General features: G+C 44.6%; 1 long non-coding RNA gene across 3 annotated transcripts; it reads left to right on the forward strand.

The window, feature by feature from the left end:
• Positions 1-361: 361 nt before the first annotated feature.
• LOC125333247 lies at positions 362-4,372 on the forward strand. Of its 3 annotated transcripts, none has more exons than XR_007206813.1 (4): positions 362-479; positions 1,070-1,227; positions 1,741-3,077; positions 4,128-4,372. It is a non-coding gene; the product is annotated as an uncharacterized LOC125333247 (long non-coding RNA). The 3 variants fall into 3 exon arrangements; XR_007206814.1 differs by having other exon boundaries at positions 1,741-1,800; positions 2,696-4,372; XR_007206812.1 differs by having other exon boundaries at positions 1,741-4,372.
• The last annotated feature ends 15,404 nt before the right edge of the window (positions 4,373-19,776 follow it).

Below are 19,776 nucleotides of genomic sequence, written 5' to 3' on the forward strand. Positions count from 1 at the left end.
AATCATAATTCCACCAGAATTAATGAAGTCTGAAAGTTATGTATAAAAGCTGTAATAGAAATTCAGAGTTGTGTCAGAGACTCAAGGCGGCAGCAGCACATGATACTCTACCTGAATTCTCCTCAAGTTTGAAGGATCTGAAAACATACTTGATATGGGTACGTGTTTAGTCTCCTACAACCAATGAGCTATCTAAATTCATAGGCTCCAATGTCACACAGCTGTAATCTTGGTGGAAAGTTAAACCAGTGAACACATCACCACTTAGAACTTGGGGAGTGAGTTAAGGCTATTTAGTTTATCTATCTTTTTCCCATCCTGTCATAATTGTATTACGAATGTGTTGTTCTCCTCCAGAGGCCGCACCTTCTGAGTTTATCTGCTCTGTGGTGACATCTGGCTCTGTCTTCCTCTCCCTCCTCTCCCCAACCCCCAAGATGGAATGTACTCTTCCTCCCCAGTTACTGGGGGTTTCACAGGTACCTCTGAGACATTTTGTACCACCAGTTTAGAAGACAAGTTGTGTTTTGACATTGCAGCTGATGAATGACCTTTAATAAAAGGACACAGGCTCAGTATGGAAGCACATTCCTCGAGCACCGAGTGCAAATAGCCCGTGCCTGCTTTCTACATCTTGGGTGCCTGTTAATCCACAATGTGGAGGCTGAAAGAAGGGTGTTAGGAGAAGTTTTGGAAACCCTAAGTCTGAGACTCAGAAGTGACACATTGTCCATGCTGTTGTAATTGCTCACACAGCTGCATATTCTCATCTTCAGCAAGGTCTCTCTAACAGAAAGATTTTAGGATAGGCCATTGCTGTGCATTTATTCCAGCTACTAATAATTTGATTAGTAACAGTCGGTGTCTCACCATTAGGTTGTAGAAAGCCAGCAGAGAGAGAAATGTGTTAATGGTGGATTGCAGACTGCAGCAGCAGATCTACTATTAGCAGTCACAAGCTAATACTAAGTCTGCCTCTGCAATGTAAATGCTGATGAAAAGTGTGGATTTTATTTTTCAGTGTGAGTGGTCTTAAGAGAAACTTGTGTAGCCTTGACTCTCATCACAGCTGCTGCTTTCTCCTTTCTACTGGTTGATGGGTTCATTCAACTGACCCTGTTTCAGCTACCCTTGCTGCTGGTGTGGCCCAAGGAAATTTGTTTCCTGATGTGGTGATGAATCAATGTCCTGCTCCAGATCAGGTCATTTGATACCTGTGGGCTGTGGGTGAGTACCAGTCAAATTTTTTCAAGAAATGCTAATTTTGATGTGGAAAAAACGCTAGAATCAGGATTTTTACAGTATTACTTTGCCTTCCTCAGGAGGCTAACTTTACACTCTAAACCAGAAGCTGTATCTTACTTTAATTCAAAAGATCTGTGGGGGCATTAATGTAATTTTAAAATCAGTGAGTCAGAATAAGGTAAATGCTGCAGCTGAAATTTTCATGTAGATTGAAATGATGGGAATCTTTCACTTCTTATGTGTGCACAATTTACAGCCATTAAAAGTGTATTAGTGTCGTAGAAAATGGGAAAATTGTTTGTTCCCTAAAGGTGTAAAGAAAATGATACTCTTCTTGTTCACAATAGGGAATTATTAATAAAGATGGATAAGTGATCCCTCTCTGAAATACGTGCTGGTTTTAACATAGCTAAAAACAATGGTAATATTCTGAATTTTTAATGGAACACACTGATAAATATTTGTATTTTCTTTTTCTCTTTAATTTTTTTGCAGTAATAAGCCCATTGATGAAGGAAGTAGCCAAGAATCATTACCATGGCATCACAGATTTCAGTGAGTTTCTCTTCCCAGCAGCCTTGTGAGGTGGAATAAAGTCTTTCTGGTTTTTACCATCGGAGAATGCAGCCACTGAGAAGAGATGTATTTTTTTTCTAACAACTTCCTTAATACTTTCACAAATTCCAGGTGGTACATATCTGCACCACTGACTCCATGAAAACTCTGGAGTGTAATGACTTCCCCAGCAATATACCAGCTATACTTTTGGGTTTTAACCAGCCTTTTGCAAGGTTGTGGTTACATTTCTCACTGTTGGCCCAAACTTTTCAATGAGAGCCACACTCTTGGGCAGTGACACTCCAGTGTTTGGAGGCCACTGTGCCACCCACAGATGGACACCACGGGGAATGGGCAGGCCTCTGCTAGAAGAAATTAACTGCCAGTTGAGGTCATTGATCACTAGGCTTCATCCCCCCCGATGAAGCAAAGTTACCTGAATGTGAGGAAGATGAGAGTGTCACTAGAAGCAGAATATTGCTGCAGGTGTAGCAGAAGAGCCAGGCGAGGGAAGACTGCTGCAAGAAATGCATCTGACTTGGAAAGCCCATCGGGGAAATGAGGAGATGATGGGCCTCAGTCTGTGCACCACTCAGGTCCTTCACAATGGCTTAAGTCTTAATTTAAAATACACAAAATATGAAAGCGACCAAAAAAGGCTTGTGAAAATGGATTTGTGAGTGGAGCATGGCCCATTAAATGACATCAAAGTCCTCTAGGAGAACACAAAAGATCTGAGCCATGTCCCTTTTATGGTTTGACTCATATACACCTGCATCATGTATAACTTTCTGTAAATGTCACTCTGTTATCTTTTGCCCACTAGTTGTCAAGTTATGTTTAAGATTTGAGACATATTTCCAAATGCCTTTCTTTCCTGTCTTTATTTCAGCAGCAGAAGTGTGTAGAGATGCCAGTCCCACAAACAGCTAGATGGATGGATATTTACAGCAGAGGTGGGTTATATCAACCTGCACAGATTAAAAAGCAAGAAGTAACCCAGAGACAGGACTTTGCTGACATGCTCAGGTCAAACTGCATGTTTATTGCTGTTTGTTTACAAGAGGGTTGAGATACACAATCACTATTGATTGTTACGTTGTGGAAATATCTAAATATTACTTAAATTTTTCCCATTATCCTCACACTGAATTCAGCACTTTTGCCAGGAGACTCAATGGATGGAGGATGGGAGGAAGCACAACACCATCCAAAACCGTGCCTCACCTGGTGTAAGGAAGGAGACCATTGCACAGATCCTGAGACTTTTGGCAGTGAGTATCTGGCTGGATGTGGCTGCTTATGTTGGGTGGCTGTGGTGTGTTGAGCCAATGAAGAAGGTCTGGACAGTGCAGGATTGTGGCTCCTCCTGTGGAGCCAGGTCAGTGACTCACTATGGGGGGAGTCAGAAGAATACGGAGTGTGATTTCAGAAGAGCTACCCAGTTTTTGGGGTTTTCCAGTAGGGTCCTTGTACCTTCTCCCTGCAGGCTCAGAAATGCTCCAACTCTCATTCTTCATAATTGTCGGAGACTCCTTGAGCCAGATGCCAGCAGGATGGCCCATAGTTATGGGATGAGGACTTTTTGCTGTCAGTGTTGATGCTTCTTGGACAAATGAGAACATTCTTGGGCAAATGATGTGAGGTGAGAAGTCTGAAAAAATTAATCTGGATGAATCAGACTACACTGAGTCCATGTATTTATGTGTAACGTTCCTGGAACATCTTTCTGTATAATCAAATCTTAGACTTACAAGTTGTGTATCCCATGTAAACACTGAGCTGCAGACGAATGCTGGAGCAACCAAACACAAACTGCAGGCAAGGAGCATAATCAGAGTGATTTTCCCACTTTAAATAGAAGCTCAGGGGAAAATTTCAGTGTGAGGAGAGACTGAAAAGTCTGGGCCAGTTGAGGAGACTGAGAGGAAACCTCATCATGGTTTGCAGCTTCCTCATGAGGGGACGTGGAGGGGCAGATGCTGATCTCTCTGGTGCCCAGTGACAGGACCCGAGGGAATGGCATGGAGCTGTGTCAGGGAAGGTTTAGGTTGGATATTAGGAAATGATTCTTCACCCACAGGGTGGTTAGGCACTGGAACTGGCTTCCCAGGAAAGTGGTCACAGCACCAGCCTAAAGGAGTTCAAGAAGTGGACAATGCTGTCAGGAACATGGTGTGGCTCTTGGGGCTGTGCTGTGCTGAGCCAGGAGTCAGACTTGATTATCCCTGTCAGTCTCTTTCAACTCAGGAGATTCTATGATTCTATAACTATTAACTGAGATGATCAAGAAAGGAAATATAACAGGGACTGTATCAAAATAGGGACTACCCAGACGGATACAGGCTCTGGTTACTCCTGTTTGCCCTTTCTCCAGAAGACACTGACGGGGAGGAGATGTCACAGTTAAGATTACCAGAGGCCACCTGGCGTTTCAGCCACAAGCCCCGCGAGTCGCTGGTCGCATTAATCTCTTCAAGCTGTGACTGAGGCCGGGGTCTCGGCGGGTTGCGGGAAGGATGTGCCGTTCGTGCAGGCGCTGGGAGCCGGCCGGGCTGTGAGGGCTCCCGGCTCGGGCTCCCTCTCGGCTCCGGCCGCGGCTGCAGCGCGCGGCGATGGCAGCAGGTGGCGCTGTCCCCCGCCGGTGCCGCCGCGGGTCGGGGAGCGGGAGCGGGCCGGGGACGCGGGGAGCTGAGGGGCCGATCCCGGGAGCCGCGGGGAGCCCGGAGCTGGGGGGCCGATCCCGGGAGCCGCGGGGAGCCCGGAGCTGAGGGGCCGATCCCGAGAGCCGCGGGGAGCCCGGAGCTGAGGGGCCGATCCCCGGAGCCGCGGGGAGCCCGGAGCTGAGGGGCCGATCCCGGGAGCCGCGGGGTGCCCGGAGCTGAGGGGCCGATCCCGGGAGCCGCGGGGAGCTGAGGGCCCATCCCGTGAGCCGGGCGGTTCCGTTTTCAGCCTTGAACCCAGATTTTCTGCTGCGGCTAGAGAACCCTCAGTGAGAACCTGCTGCAAACGCCGGCGCTGGTGACAGTGGTTTTTCTATTGAGGGTGACATTTAACAATTAATATAAAAGAGTTAAAATAGACAACGTGTTACTTGTATTCTTGCTTTGTATCTTTTATATATCTCCCATTTTATGAACACCGTTAGGACCCGAGCGCCAGCAGAGACCCCCGGGACCGAGGGCTGGGGGAAGGTGTGACACTGCAGATCCGGGCGGGTGCCCAGAGGTGCTGCAGCCCCTGTTGTGAGACACGGATATCGATAAAAACATTTCTAAGAGGTCAGTGGTGCAAAGTGAGCCCTCACAAGCTTTGGCTTCGACTCGCCTGAGGTGGCTTTTTGGCCATGAGGGCTTGTGCACGGCCGTCAAGGTGTTGCCCTTTTCTCCTGTGCCCTCGCGGGCAGCTCCCTGGGCCCAGCAGGAGCAAATGTGTACAGCACAGTACAGGTATCTTTTACCTCTCATCAATCCACCTCTCTATCTTCTGCACATATTGACTTGCTCTAAGGGCAGGAGCTGTAAAATATTGGCCAGGGGTTAGTTCCTGAGAGAACGTTATGTTGTTACTCTGTCTTTAGACGAAGACTGAAGACAGTAATCAAAAAGGCTATTTTTAACTGTGGGTTGATTTATTTGTTTTTCTTGTACAGCTATTGCACCTGGAGCCACTGATGATGGCTTGATTAATTCTCGGTGATTTTTTTTTTCTCCATCTTCCTCCACACAACCGTTCTGACTGGCATGAAGTTACATTGCAGCAGGTACAGTCTCTGGGCTCTCCCCTGCTGGCCCAAGTAAGGCAGCTTTGGGCTTACTGGCAAGGTCAGGGATCCTGGAGCCTTTTGTGAGTTGGCCAGGTAGGTGGTACACGTGGAGATAAATCAGCTGCGAGGGTTCTTCTGCTCCTCCTGTAGCCATGAGTAGATACAAGCCTGGCTTAACTCACTTCAAGCCACCTACCCTGGGCAGGGTGAGCTAAGAAGCAAGGATAGACAGTGGCCACCACTGGTTGCAACGCTCTCCCAAAAAAGTGGATGAATTGGTGATGATTATTATCCAGCCTCTGCTAGATAATGTACTTCCAGCATCGCTGTGCTGCTGGCTGTACCACAACTTGTTTAAAGTCACGTTGAGTGTCCATGCAACACTGTTATATTGACTTTGTAGTCCTACACTGAAAGAAAAAGGGTGACCCTGAGATTTTTTTTTTTTTTATTCTTTTTCATCTGTGAGCATTGGACTGATGCTGAGGATTCTCCTTTTCTTTGGGCTTGTTACTTGCAGTGGGGGAGAGATGGTGAGATGGAGTTTCCCTGCCAAATCCTGATGCTGAATCTGCCAGATCTGGACCCAGCAATACCTGTCTTGACTCTTGTAGCAGCACTTAGTGCTATGGAAATTCAAGGCTATACAGTTATTGGAGCATTGTGGGACTCTGTAAGGAACCAAGATTTTCAAAAGTGTCTGTGGAGTTTGAAATCTCAGACTTCAGGGATCTATCCTGAGAAAACCTAGGGAAACCTGCTGGCAAATCTGCACCAAAGCAACTCCTGCAAACCCAGTGCTGCCAGTGTGTTTGCCCCATCCAGAAGCCTTTTCAAAATACTCTGCCTCCTAGGATTTTCTAAATATTCTCCATTCATCCCCATCGTAATTCACACCTTATTTTTTTCCCCTCTCTGTGACTCAGTAACAGTCACCTCCCTTTTTTATTTCTCCTAGTTAAAGGTCAGCCTGAGCTGTGTATTACAGATGAAAGGATGCAGCCCAAAGCCAGCCTAGGGGCCCAGTTTGTGTTGTGGATCTCTCCTGAGGGCACCTCTGTTTGCAAGTGTGTGCCTTGCAACTTCTGAGAAGCCTACAGAGATTGCTATTGTTTAGGATAAGTTCTGTCAAATTTATTATTCAGGTAGTAATTTTTTTTCATATTTTCTTTAGAGAACCCAGTCACTTTCAGGCTGTAGTTTTGAGCCTACTCTGTGCCAAGTGTCAGGAATGACTTTTTGTCCTCAATGCTGAGGAGACATTTCCCACCAATGCAGATGAAAGTGCCTCTTTCCTCCAAGGATATGGAGGAGAAGAGGGCAGAAAGTGAACTAAATTATGTTCTCACATTTGAAGATAAAAAGTTGCCAGATTTTGTCCATCCACACATGTTCCTTAAAATCTAATCTTGAGGTATCTTTTCTAGTGTACTTGAGCAAACAGTAGATAGACGTGGTGGAAGGGAGTTCAAGGGCAGCTGCAGTAAGCCCTAGGTGTAAATGCAACTGAGGAGAAATATAAAAAGGACTGTTTCCTACTGAAGCCAACCCTCAAAGTGACAGAACCTCTACAGGACCTTCTAAAAGGAAAAGGCATGTTCACCATCCTCATTTTTCTCTGTAGCTCATGTTTTCGCCCAGGCTGCCAGGTGGATGTTTACTTCCAAAGCAGATGTCTCCTTCCCCCAGCCTGGATCCCACTGCCTGTGGACAGCATGGCTGCTGGCACACTGAAACACCTGGCTCCCTCCATGATTAATGCTTAGGGCTGTATCAGTCTGTAGCTCTGTGGGTGAAATCTGCAGCATTGCCATGTGTGTCTGTATTTTAGTTTCCAGACAAGCTATGCAGATACACGTGGTAGAAACTTTATATATATACCTTTGAGATGCATGCCTGTAAAGGGAATACACCAAAATCTTGTAACTTTGTATCAGTTGTAAATAAGGAATGATATCTTACTTTTTTTTTTATTCTTTTGAGGGGATTTTATCTATAGGTTGAGAATGTTAAGGGAGTTTACCTCACTGCAGGTGTACCTAGCACTTTTGTTGTGATGGAGCATAGACTGCACCATGATTTCTGAAGAGGCTGCTCTTTAAAGAGATAAGATACAAAACAACAAGAACATTCATATAATAGATCATCATTTAAGGTAACACATTCTGCCTGACATGTAGTGTTTTGCACATTTTGAATTGTCTCCTGCCAAAATATTCAGGCCTGCAGCGGGAACCCCTGTTGGGAACACAGGACAGATGGATCTGAATCCAGTCATGAAACTCCCTGGGGCCAGCAGTATGATGTTAATGATCACACCACAGTAAGATGTAAAACATACCTTTGTGCAGCTCAGTGTAAACAGCAACTCCAGTATTATGCTGTAAATGAGAAACCAGCAAGAGATGATGTGTGAATGGAAACACAGCAAGGTGCTCTGGGGGAGCAGGAAGCACAGTGCAAGGGGAAATTCTGCACATTTCAAGTGGAGGTGAAATTAAACCGTGGACTTGCTTCAGTAGAGATAAACTTTAAATACTGCTTGGGCTGATGCAGAAGGGAGGGAACTCACCAAGCTATACCTAACTCCAGCCAAGGTCCTGGCAGGGCAGTGGTTGGGTTACAATTAGGCTTGGGTGCCTGGGCTCACTAGTTAAGAGCTGGAAGATGGGACTGGGTCCAAAGGCAAGATAAAAATCCCCAATAAGCCTTATTCTGATATATCCTATGGTCCACCTTTCTACTTAGATCAGGGCTGACTTCGAAGTTAGGCAGTGTTGCTCAGGACTTTGTCTGATTTTCAGGTGTCTTAAAGGATGGAGATACCTGTCTTGGAATGCTTCTAGTATTTGGGCAATTTCATGGTGAAAACATTTCTGTAGCATTACATGAGTCTGAAATGGCACCAAGGTTGGAGGACATGAAAGATGAGAACCTGACAATAGGCAGAAATTAAAGGGACTTGAGGCATTACCCAAAGGTGCAGGATGTGCAGCTGGGTCCGCAGCTTAATTTCAGAAATCCCTGGTGCCTCTCTGGAAGTTCACCCCTGTGTGGGTAGAGGCAGCTTGCCTTTGAGATATGATTTGCATTGGGTCCTGGCAGAACAGAAGGTGCAGTCAGAGAGCCTGGTGTCGCCAAGGTAATTTAAAAACGTGCTGGGCAGCAGGAGTGGTGCTGTGTCTGCTGCTGTCGGCATTGTAACAGTGATGTGCCTCTTTGTCCCAGAGTTCCCCGTCCTCTTCCTCTCATCTCTAGCAAAGGAGTGAAGGGCTTGCTGGGAAGCTGAGCTTGAAGCTAGAGGAGGTCATACTTAACTAACCTCCTGGAGTTCTTTGAAGATATTACTGCCAGGCTAGATAAGGGGAATTCAGCAGTGTGCTTAGAGTTTCAAAGAGCATTTCACAAAGTTCCACATCAGAGATTAATAGCTAAGGCAAAAGGTAAAGGAAGAGGTGGTAATAGAGGCTGTTGGATCAAAACCAGCTCGAAGGCAGGTATGAGACAATAAGCACAGATGAAAACTTTTCAAGCTGGCAGAAGGCTGTTCTTGGGACTGTTTCAGGATCTCTCTGATGTGTAATCCAGACAGCACAAAGGTGCCCCACCATGCTCATGTCTCTAAGGCAGCCAGGTTTGGCACCACCAGCAGCAAAGCATCCTAGCAAGACCCCCTTCTGACTTCCCAGCCAGACCAGCCAGGAGTCCTTTCATGTCTCTGCTGGGTGGAAACATTGTCAGCAAGGTCAGGAGTCACGGGTGCCTCTGGGGCTGTGGCAAGGGGCTGCCAGCCCTGCTGTGCTGCCAGGTGCTTCAGAGCAGTCTGTTATTTGCTGGACCTTGAAAAGAGCGAGCCTGCTCCTCAGAAACACTGTGCATGTGCACTGCTGATGTCTGAGGAGTTACTTCAGCTTTGCACCGGGCCGAGGGAAGAGATAATATGGTGTAAGGTCTCCCCATGACTGGGCACAGCCTAGGCAGATTCACCAGGGCCAAAATCTCTTCAATGACTCTGCTAACAAATGGTAAACTGGAGTTCAGTGTGGAGAAATGTAGAGTAATTAATCTGGAAGCAGGGAATCAGTCTGGGAAATATGCCTTAACAGAGCAAGCATTCAGGAGAGGGATGAAGAGAGGGATTTGATGTGTTGGGTGTTAGTTTCCTTTGGAAAAAGCCTTGAAACTGTCTGCCTAGATCACATCTGTGGCAAAAGGACAAGCAAGAGACAAGGCTGCATTAATGGAGCGGCAGGATAAAAAAACAAAAGAGGCAATATGTCTGTTGCTGGGAAAGGCATTGGATCACACCTGGAATATTGTCAGCAGTGCTGGTCACTGTACCAGTGTGTTGTAGCATAAGGCAACAAAGAGCAGCCCTGCAGAACCTGTGCACAAAGGTGAGAGTGCCGGGTCTTCCTCTGCAGGCTTCTTCCAACCCCATACATTCATCATCTAAAGAGGAAATCTGAGGAGCACAAAGGCTTTCTCTTTAACAGAGGCTGGGAGTTTTGAAGTCAATTATATTTTTCTACAGACTATTTATTTCTCTCTGTCTTTCTCTTTTTCTCTTCCATCTATTTCTTCTTTTCTTTTTGGTTTTCCTCTTTTCTTCCTTCTTTCTCTACTATCCCCAGCCTGGGGTTGATTTGTTGTTCCCTAATACATTGCTTTTCCTCCACCCCTGCCTGGGAAGAGAGGCTATTTAGTCAATTTGCTTCTGGGTCCTGAGCAAGCCACATCTCCAGTGAAGGGGTTGTTACTTACAGGCTGGGCAGCAGGATGAAGAATACTTTTTTCTACGTAGATTTGTATGAAAAGAAATCAAAGTTGTTGCTGTAGAAGAGGAAAAGCTCAGCAATCAAACTGAAGGCAGGGCATGGAATATTACTTAAACTGACCATTGAAACTCTCAGATGTGGCTTTCCTTCCACGCTCAAAGGAGTTCGCAATGTGATGGCTGTTTCCAATAATAAAAATTAAGTACTAAAATCCTCCTTATTTTTTTTCCCCTTGTGTATATTCAGAGCAAGTTCAGCAAGTTGCTCTGAATTTACCCAGCTATAGAAGACAGCTGATTTCATTTGAGCTGTACAAGAGGCAGTCTTATTTTGCTTTCCCTTGGATTATGGTAAGCATGTCAATCAATGCCCAGGGCCAGTCCAGACAACACAGCTGTGCCAGGTAAGAAATGCACTTGTCAAACTGTCAAAATACTCATTTCTTCTGCCCCCCCTCTTAACCAGCCCTGACCACTGAAGGAAGGCTGAGCATCTTAGGCTTGTATGTACATTAAGCTGGAAGTTACAAGTCACAATCCTGACAGCACCTTAAATGACAGCAATTAGTATTTCTCAAAAATAGTGTTTTTTTCCCTCTTCATTGACTGATACAGCAGCCAACAGACTGATGCATAAAATTATAAAATAGGCCTCTAATAAGAGGAAAATCTATTCTTGCTTTTTGAATTCCCTGAAGCAGCATTGCCTATTGCTGTAAAATCTGTGGAATTAGCCTTGGTCTTTCAACTTGCCAAACCAGCCTTTTATCCCTTTACATTCAGGTCTGTAGAGTAACTTGCCAAAATAATCTCTTGGCACCACTGAGGTGAGGATCCACATTGTGCTGCTCACGTAACTTCCCTGCTCATAGAACCTTTCAACCTGGAAAGATTTTGACTGGGAACTTGTTCTTTTAACTATTTTAGCTGCTTTTGAAAATACTGCCTTGCTATCTTGCAGGAAATGAACATGCCATAATGTACCATGACAATGGTGGTTTTGGAGAGTGTAAAGAAACATTTAAATAGAAATTACAGCTAGAAATGAAGGCATGTAAGGAAAAGTCAAATTATAGGACTTACCTTCCAATTTTTAAGGGCAAAGAGATTTGTTTGGCCCTTTTCTTGGTTGTAGCTGGGCAAGGGAAAGAAATTCAGAGTCTCATATGATCTTAATTATACACTGTGTGTGCCAGCAACTTTCAGGGTATGTGTGGATTCTTGACTGAGGCTCAGTGTGTGAACTCTGTCACTAGAGGAGTATGTCACACACAGAGCTGGGATAGGAGCCATCATTCACAATTCAAACAAACCCCAAGCCCTTCAGAGATTGAACAGAAATATTCAGTTAGCCATAAAAACTGTGTCACGATTCTCCATACCGTCGTGCCCCTTGGGAACAGAAATACTTCAGGCTGCAAAGTCAGGCCCTTCTTGTGAGGCTTTTTGACTGGACTGGAACCATCAACTATTCAAACCATTGTACAAAATCCTGCTCTTTCGCAACTCCAGCAGTTTTTTCTAGACAAGGAGCACTGTAATTCTAGGGTGTAGATGCAAATCCACAATCTCCCTCCAAAATATCCCCCTTGATTTCTTGGGTGTCTTCGCAGAGGGTGGCTTTGGACACAACAGAATCTGGAAGTTCTTGCCTTGCCACGAGCTGGAGCTGACAGCAGAGAAAAGGGGCAAGTGCTCAGCACAGGATGCTGACTGTTACTGCTGCAGCAAAAGTGCCTGTTCCCTGTCAAGGTTTAACAAGAAAATCTGCTTGGAAGAGATGATGTTGGGAAGATTTCATTTCTGTAGATATTTGGTCTTTGTGTGTTGACTGAAGGCCTGTAAGTCTTTACCTGCCTGGGTGTAAGCCCCTCAGTGGGTTTGGCAACAACCCTTGAGCATGAGAGATGGTGCTTCTGTGCTGCAGTGGGATGGCAGACAGGCTGCACCCTCACCCATGAGACACACCTGAGCTTGGTCTCCCAAAGGGAATCTGGTTGTGAGGAGCAGGACAGTGTCCTTCATGTTGCCTCTGGAAGTGAAGTTAGACTGCTTATGTTCCTACCTGGGCTGTGTCTGGGAGGAGGAGGGCATGTAGAGATGTTCTTGTGCTCCTCTGGGATTGCATCCTTAGCAGAAAGCTGGAGGGGTGTGCTTGTGGTCGGCTGTGTGATGGCAAAATTACTGCTGGCATGATCAGCAGTAAGGGTTTTGCTGCTGTTCAAAAATATACTGAAGATTCAGACCAGAGTGAATATCAGTTCTGCAAGTGGTTGTTCACATTGTAGGCTCTTCGTACTGTCTTCAGGGGGAGAAAGTCTGCTGTGGAAATCCATCATGTCCTAGCAATTTAGAAGAATTAGAGGGAACATATTACCTAAAAGAACAAATGTGAACATATGGAGATAGCCTTTTTTTTCCCTTAACCTTAGGAAGTACCAGCAAAGATTTTCATGTTTGTAAATTGTCATTTTCTTAGAGCAAAGCCTTATGGAAAAGTCAAGGGGTTTTTTTTATGAAAGACATGATGGAAACTATTACAGTTCTGATCCTCACTGTTGCTAGAAAACAGAGGTAGCAACAGAAGAGGAAAGTAAGCACTAAAGGTCAGGTATGAGCCACAGGAAAAATGATGTGGGCTCATCAGAGTTTTCTTTGGCTTCCTGAGGTCCCTTCCTGCCCTTCCAGGCAAGAGAGTCCTTTCTTCACTGGCTCCTGTGTGGATCTGTCTCTGATGGCTGAACAAACTCTTCTCAGCAGTAACCAAACATGAGAATAACAGCTTTGCTTGTGAGGATCACATCTGGCCAACCACTGTCATCTTTCTCTGTCCTGCTTGCCCTAACTCTTGACTTGGAGGGGGAGAGATTGGCATTTCAGCGTACAAAATGCCAGCTGGGATCAAATCAATAGCATTGATTTAATCTTGTGTCTCCAAAGAGCTGGGATTTTTCCTTTTAATTTTTTTTCCTCTAGCTCTATTCTTTGAGAAGAGTGAAACAAAGGCGTTGAGTGCTGCCAGTGGTCCTCAGGCACAGGGGCCAGAGCCAGAGCTGCAAAGCCCTCCATGAGTTTGAATAACTTTATTCTTACTGGACTAAATCAGGTTCGGATGTAGGAACTTGATTTTCACTTTCAGTGTTGGTTTGATTCACTATTTGTGAGCCCTGACAGGACAGAATGCCCTTGCTTGGGGGGACCAGTCCTGCAGCCAGTCCAGGGCTAGATGCCCAGCTGGCGTAGGTGACCTCAAACCTTAGACACCTGTGCCAGGTTACAGTTGCTGACATTTTGTGTCTATATGTTTTTCGACACATTACAGTCACGCCTGCACGGACTGTTAAAGGCAGTCACTGGTGACTTTTTTGTGGCCAGAGCAAGCCCTTGGCAGCAGCAGTACAGAAGGTTGTTGATGCAGCCCCTTGCACTTTGCAGGCAGCAAAGGTAGGAAGAGGGGGCTGCACCCCTTGCTGCTCTGCTCCCTGCTTCTTAGGGCAGTATGGATGTGTAAGTCCTGCTGTGGAGCAGTTGTGGTTTATCAGGTTAAGGCCTGTGAAGTGGTTGCAGATGCTTAAGTCATGCCAAGATCTTCTTATGGACCCATTTGTTCATGAAATATCAGAGGGCAGCGCAGGACAATTCCTAGTGAGGCAACTAGAGTAAAATATAAATGGAAAGATGCAAACTTGATAATCCAAATGAGTTTACTTTTTATACAACAGATGTTGTTTGACCCAGGAGAAAGAATAATAATATAGAATCTGAGGGGAAAAATAAAGTTGTCTAAAAATAAAACACAAATAGCAGCTGCTTGAATTGTATTTCTAATATATCAGTGTTGACAGCTCTCTCTTTCCTCCAGTTGAGCCAGGAATCTTATAGAAGTGGCTGGCAAAGAAGAGATGAGGAGGAATGTGAGCAGAGGTGATGGAGAGGCAGAGTTGATACTGATTAGTGTCAGTGTGTGTCCTGGGCAGGAACAGTTTAAGTGAGAGGATGTGGACGGTGTCGCTGCCCAGTCCCTGAGGGGCTCAGGGGTCAGAGGCTCTCACTGCACTGTGTGACACATCTGCACTTGGGAATAATACTGGAATGGGGTACAATAAAGAGTAGTAAAATAAATAGAATAATAGTAAAATAAATAGAATAATAATCCAAAATATGTTGCTGCCATAGTCTGAATCCCCACTTGGAGTGAGGTTTCTGAGTTGCATTAAATTGGTGTCCTGTGCTTATCTATGCCAGATGAGGAGCTGAGTTTGCCTAAGGGTGGTGGGTGAGGTTGCTGGGATGTAAATGCAAGGCGTTTCTCACTCTGTAGGCTCAGTCAGTGGGAAAAATACGACCTAGAAAAAAGGAAAAAAGATCATGACTTTTCAGTCCAGCAGCTGGTGGTTTTGGACTGGCAAGCTTGGGCTGTTCAGCCAAGACTGTGTGCCTAGGTCTGATTTGCAGCAAGTGGTAAACACCTCAGCTTTAACAAGTTGTCTCTGATAGGGGCTTAAGTTGAACGCAAAAAAATCGGGCATTCCTCATTGTTTGTGAACAGTTGGGCTGGAAATGGCACAGTGAGACTGTGAGAAACACTGACTGTGCTTTCCTTTGTGTGTGAGGAGCTGTGCCTTGGGCTGTGTGGCGCTGGGAGCCCGGGCAGGCACGGTGCAGCTCCCAGTGTCCTGTCCGCAGTGCGCGCTAGAGCAAATAACACATTTTTATTTTTATACAAATGTGCATAACTTCATCCATTTCTTGTGGCTGCTCTGACAGGAAAAGGAAATTTATGACGCACATCACCCATTTATTTGGCACAGGCAGTGTTTATTGCTGAGGGAGGCATTCTCATGGAATTGATTGCACAATTTCCTCTTGGTGTACTGTTTTCAAGTAATATCCCAAGACCTCTGTGTACTAAGATACAGAGACACTTCTTTAAGGCCCACAGAATACTACAGCAGAGGAAAAAAGGAGGCCACGTAGTGAAAAATAAAATGGAAAAATACAATTTTAATTACACTGTAAATCTGGGTCTCTCTCCATTCTGCTGGGAGTTTCTGTGAAAACACCCATTCCCAATAGGTTAAATTTCTCCACAGAACTAAGAACAGCTTTGTATTTTATCACTGTTCCATTTTCACAGGTATGACAGGTGGGGGTTTTGTCCAGGGTTAGTTGTGGTTCATGCTTTAGGCATGCCCTGATTATGGACATGTGGTGGGGAGAAGAATTCTGCACTTTGGAAAAAGATAAAGGTATATGCTCAATGTGATGTCTTGCTGAAAGGGTGGGATTGTTACCTGTCCCAACAGGCAAAAAGGGGTTGAAACTATTAATGACACAAAAGGCAGGATGAGAGGGGTTGTTGCCTTGATTCAAAGAACTGTGTGACAATATATATTTTAAACACCATGAGTGGCACACAGTATAGAAAAAGAGAGAGAAACATCTGTCCTGGAAGAGGACTCTTGGCCTTGTTTGTTTTGTTTTTTAAAGTTAATTTTATTATCTTAAAAAATATTATTTAATCTGCCCATGCACAATCATTTGTACCAAATCTTTGGTATAATAGTTGTGTCATTTGCATGTGGAAGGGCATGGTGATGACAGTGGTTACAAGCAATCATGGACTGAAGATTGCAACCAGAAAATTTAGAGCTTTTTAGTTCAAAGATGACTCAAAGTGCAGGGACAGAAGAATGGTGGTGTGTAACATCAGTTATGGACAATAGATTCTGCTCCCTTCCACTTTGTAGGGAATGTCGGTGACAACCCCACAGGTGTCTGCATGCTGAAGGTACATGTCTGCTTCTGAAAGAGGTTCCTGATGAATAACTTTTTTTCTTTCCTGATTGCCTGGTGAATGGCTCCTCACCTGCTTCACTGTCCTATTTTTTTGGAGGGGAGTTTGACAGCCAGCACAGCTTTAATTTTATAATTTCACTTCTCTGGTGTCTCCCTTGGTTTCTGCTAACTTCACAATTTTTCTTTCAGACTCCAGATGAAAGCAATCTCCTCCTAAGCTTCTGTTTTCACACTTCTGAAGGCAGCTTCTTCATCTCAGCCTCTTGATGCTCCTCCTCAGGGCCTGAAGCTGGGGACCAGCTTGAGCCCCAAGCTGCCTATTCTGCAGCTCTCAGGTGTTCAGCTGTGCTGTGGGTTGGAGTGGGTGTTTGTTAGCGCAGAGGAGGATGGCTCACCGGTAATGGACCTTTGTATGTGCTGACCTCTGAACCAGAAACAAGATTCAGACCTCAGAGGAGACTGGTTATTAATCAAATCAGGGATCAACTGTGACTCAGTGTTCAGATCCCCAGCTGAGGTCATGTCCATGGCTGATTAAAAGAGGAAAGTAATATTTAGCTATTTATAGCTGTATCTCCCTCTGTGAGAGGACAAGGCACCATGGATAAACATATTTATATTTGTTAGATGTGCAAATTGTGGTTTCTTTGAAAACCTCACAGTTTATCATAAAGCCTCAGAAAGCACAGGGCTGTTTATTGGCGCTACGGGACTTCCCGGGACCGTGCTGTGGACATCTCCACTTGGAGTGTGCGACACAGGCATATCCACAGGGGACAGCACCCAGGCACTGCCATCTGCACATGAAAGACTAAAGGTGGCTCCAAGCAGTCCTCTGCAGGAGATAATTTTCCCCATCAGTTAGCTTACACTTTCTAGGTGCTGCACTTCAGAAGCCTCCTCTCTTCCCAGGCCCAGCTCTACAGTCAGTCAGTGGTGAACAGAACATACAAACTTTCTATTGCTAATATATTTCACAGTGCTGTGTGATATTAGCAAACTCCAAATAGCTGTCAGGACCTCAAGGTATTCTGGAACATCCTTTGATGTTACAAAGTAATGCATTTTCCATATTATTCCTTTGAACACATTATATATGCAAAGTCTAGCACTTCTTATGGGAGAGGTGGAATTATCATACAATAAGATATTTTTTCCTCTAGTTCTTTCATGGATCATAACATATAAAATTTCTTCTTAAAATCCAGGCTAGGAACTCAAACTTAATTTATACAGTATTGAAAACATTACAGGGCATAAATCAGTTCAATTTTTAAAGTTCCTGTATGGTATTTTCAGAGCAGCCAAATTCCTTCATTCGCCTGGACTCCTTCCAAAATTCTGCCAGCGCTCATGGAAATCTAAATAACTTTGGAGAAAAAGCAGGTTTTCTGTGGAGGCTCAGATTACCCTGTCACCCTTCCTCCACTGCAGACAGGCCTCTGATAAACATGGAGAATAGGGACAGGGAAATTACTTCATTACTTCATGTCCTTTTCAATTACAAACATCAAGGAGTCTGAGCCTCCTGCCAGCTCATGCCCCAGACCCTTGCAAATTTGTGGCTTTCAAAAGCCAACAGTTGCATTTCCTTTGCCAGCAGGGATAAGTGATAGAAAGCGAGCAGGGGAGCTCACTTGAATTTTATTTCTGAGTGTTATTTAAAAAGTTTCAAATCTCAGCTCTGTTTATTTAAAGTAAGACTCCAGCTGAAATGTAAGTCTGTGAACCAGAGAAGTGATCAAAACAGGACTTCACCTTCTTTTCTTTTCTGAGAATTAATCACTCAGTGGTGGTGTGTTACTGTAATCTTCCTGTGATCACTTAACCTGGAAGCAGTACTTCCAGAGAGCTTTGGAATATTCTCCTGCTGGCACCTTCAGATCTACTATTTGTACCCTTCACCTGTTTTCACAGCACATGAGGTTAATGCATTGTTTTTCTACCAGCTTTGCTTTACACCTAAAGAAACAAGTGTATTTTCTTTGATGTAATTTTTCCATTATTGATGACCTAATATTACAAAACCAAGGCTGTTTAAGATCTTACTTAGAAACCCTGTTATTTCTACAAAAAGCAAAAAACCCATCCAAACAACCAAACAAAAAAAGTAAAATCCAGTTTCAGAACATTGTGTTGCAGAGGTGGGGGAAATGTTGCAGGAGTGAATCTGATTTCCTACTTCAAGCATAAATCTTACAGGCTCAGCTTCCACTCGGTTTTTAGTTCTGTGCTAAAAGTCACTGAAATAGAAGCCTGTGTTTGGATTAACCACAGGTGTCTGTGTGTAGCTCTGGGAGGGTTTTCTGGGGTTGTTCTGCTCCTCTGTTTTTTATACCCAGATTCTGCAGTGTGGACTCAGGTCACTGGGTACCTCAACTGGCCAGATGTCTGCACTGCAGTGGTACATGACCTTTGTGATCATCTTTGTGATCAGGAGAGAGGGAAGGGAGACAAGGACCAGTAAAAAGGTTGTGGGGTTCTCCGGTGCCTCACAATTCAGGTTTTGCTTTGATAGGAATTCAAGAATCCAGACGCTGTGAAATGAACCTGAAGTGGGGATGGGTAGAGCAAACAGCTGATGATGTGGAAACCAAGAGACTATCCAGAAGTTCTCAACACAGCCTCTCCCAGGTTTTACTTGTTTCTGACTTGCATGTTCTTCTGTTGAAGTCCGTAGGAATTCTTTTAAGTGAAATTGAAGTGTGGGGAGTTGTTAGTTGGAAGGCTTCCAGCATCTTTTTCATGCTATCAAAGCTTCATCCCTTGGCTACAGCTCTCCTGGATTCAGACTGTGTGTGGGTACCTCTGCCTCTGTGTGTGTGTGTCTGCGTTTGCTTCTTGAGATTCTCTGCTACCTCTTGGGCCATAAATATTGTGTGAACCACAATGGAGGCCTGTCTACTGCTGGTATCAGCCCAATTGTGAAAGTACATAAAACAAAAAAAGTACTAAGGAAAAGTTCACCACACTTGGAAAGTCCCAGCTGGCCAAGCCTGGGCTTTGGGAGCTGCCTGGAATGAATGATCTGTACCTGGAATAATTTTGTGTACTCACTGACTCCCTAAGATTTGATGCCAAAATTGGGTTTTTTGCATAATGCTAAGGTCACAGTGATGTAGATGTTTTTTAGTTAATGGAAATATTGGATGCACTGTAGGCAATTTTTCCCTTTAAGAAGGAAAACTGCAGATGGATTCTCATTCTATTTGCTGATATATAATAAGGAAAGGTGTATCACCCCAAGAATGCCTGTTGCTGTGACAAATCACAAGAAGGGGGGAAAGACAGTGCTTGCTAAATTTAGCCTGTGCAAATCCAGTACATTCCAAATCCATGGAGTGAAATACTGTTTGGAGTGAAATATGATTGAAACATTTCTGGAAATATAACTCCACTGGCTAGTTCACCACCTGGACTTAGTTTTCATATTGTAGGAGAGTAATTAAATTTTTATTATTTTTAAATTATAGCACACCCCCCCCCTTCCCAAATATCAGTTCTCTTGTCTTCCCACTGAAGCAAGCACTGTTAAGCTGCTATAACTTTTAGAGCATGAAAGCAAATGTTGTAAAGAGGTCACTGTAAAGGTCACGCAGCAGGTTTGATGTGTCAGTGGATAAATGATGGG

The sequence above is a fragment of the Corvus hawaiiensis genome, chromosome 14 (assembly GCF_020740725.1).
Source record: "Corvus hawaiiensis isolate bCorHaw1 chromosome 14, bCorHaw1.pri.cur, whole genome shotgun sequence".
NCBI classification, from domain to species: domain Eukaryota; kingdom Metazoa; phylum Chordata; class Aves; order Passeriformes; family Corvidae; genus Corvus; species Corvus hawaiiensis.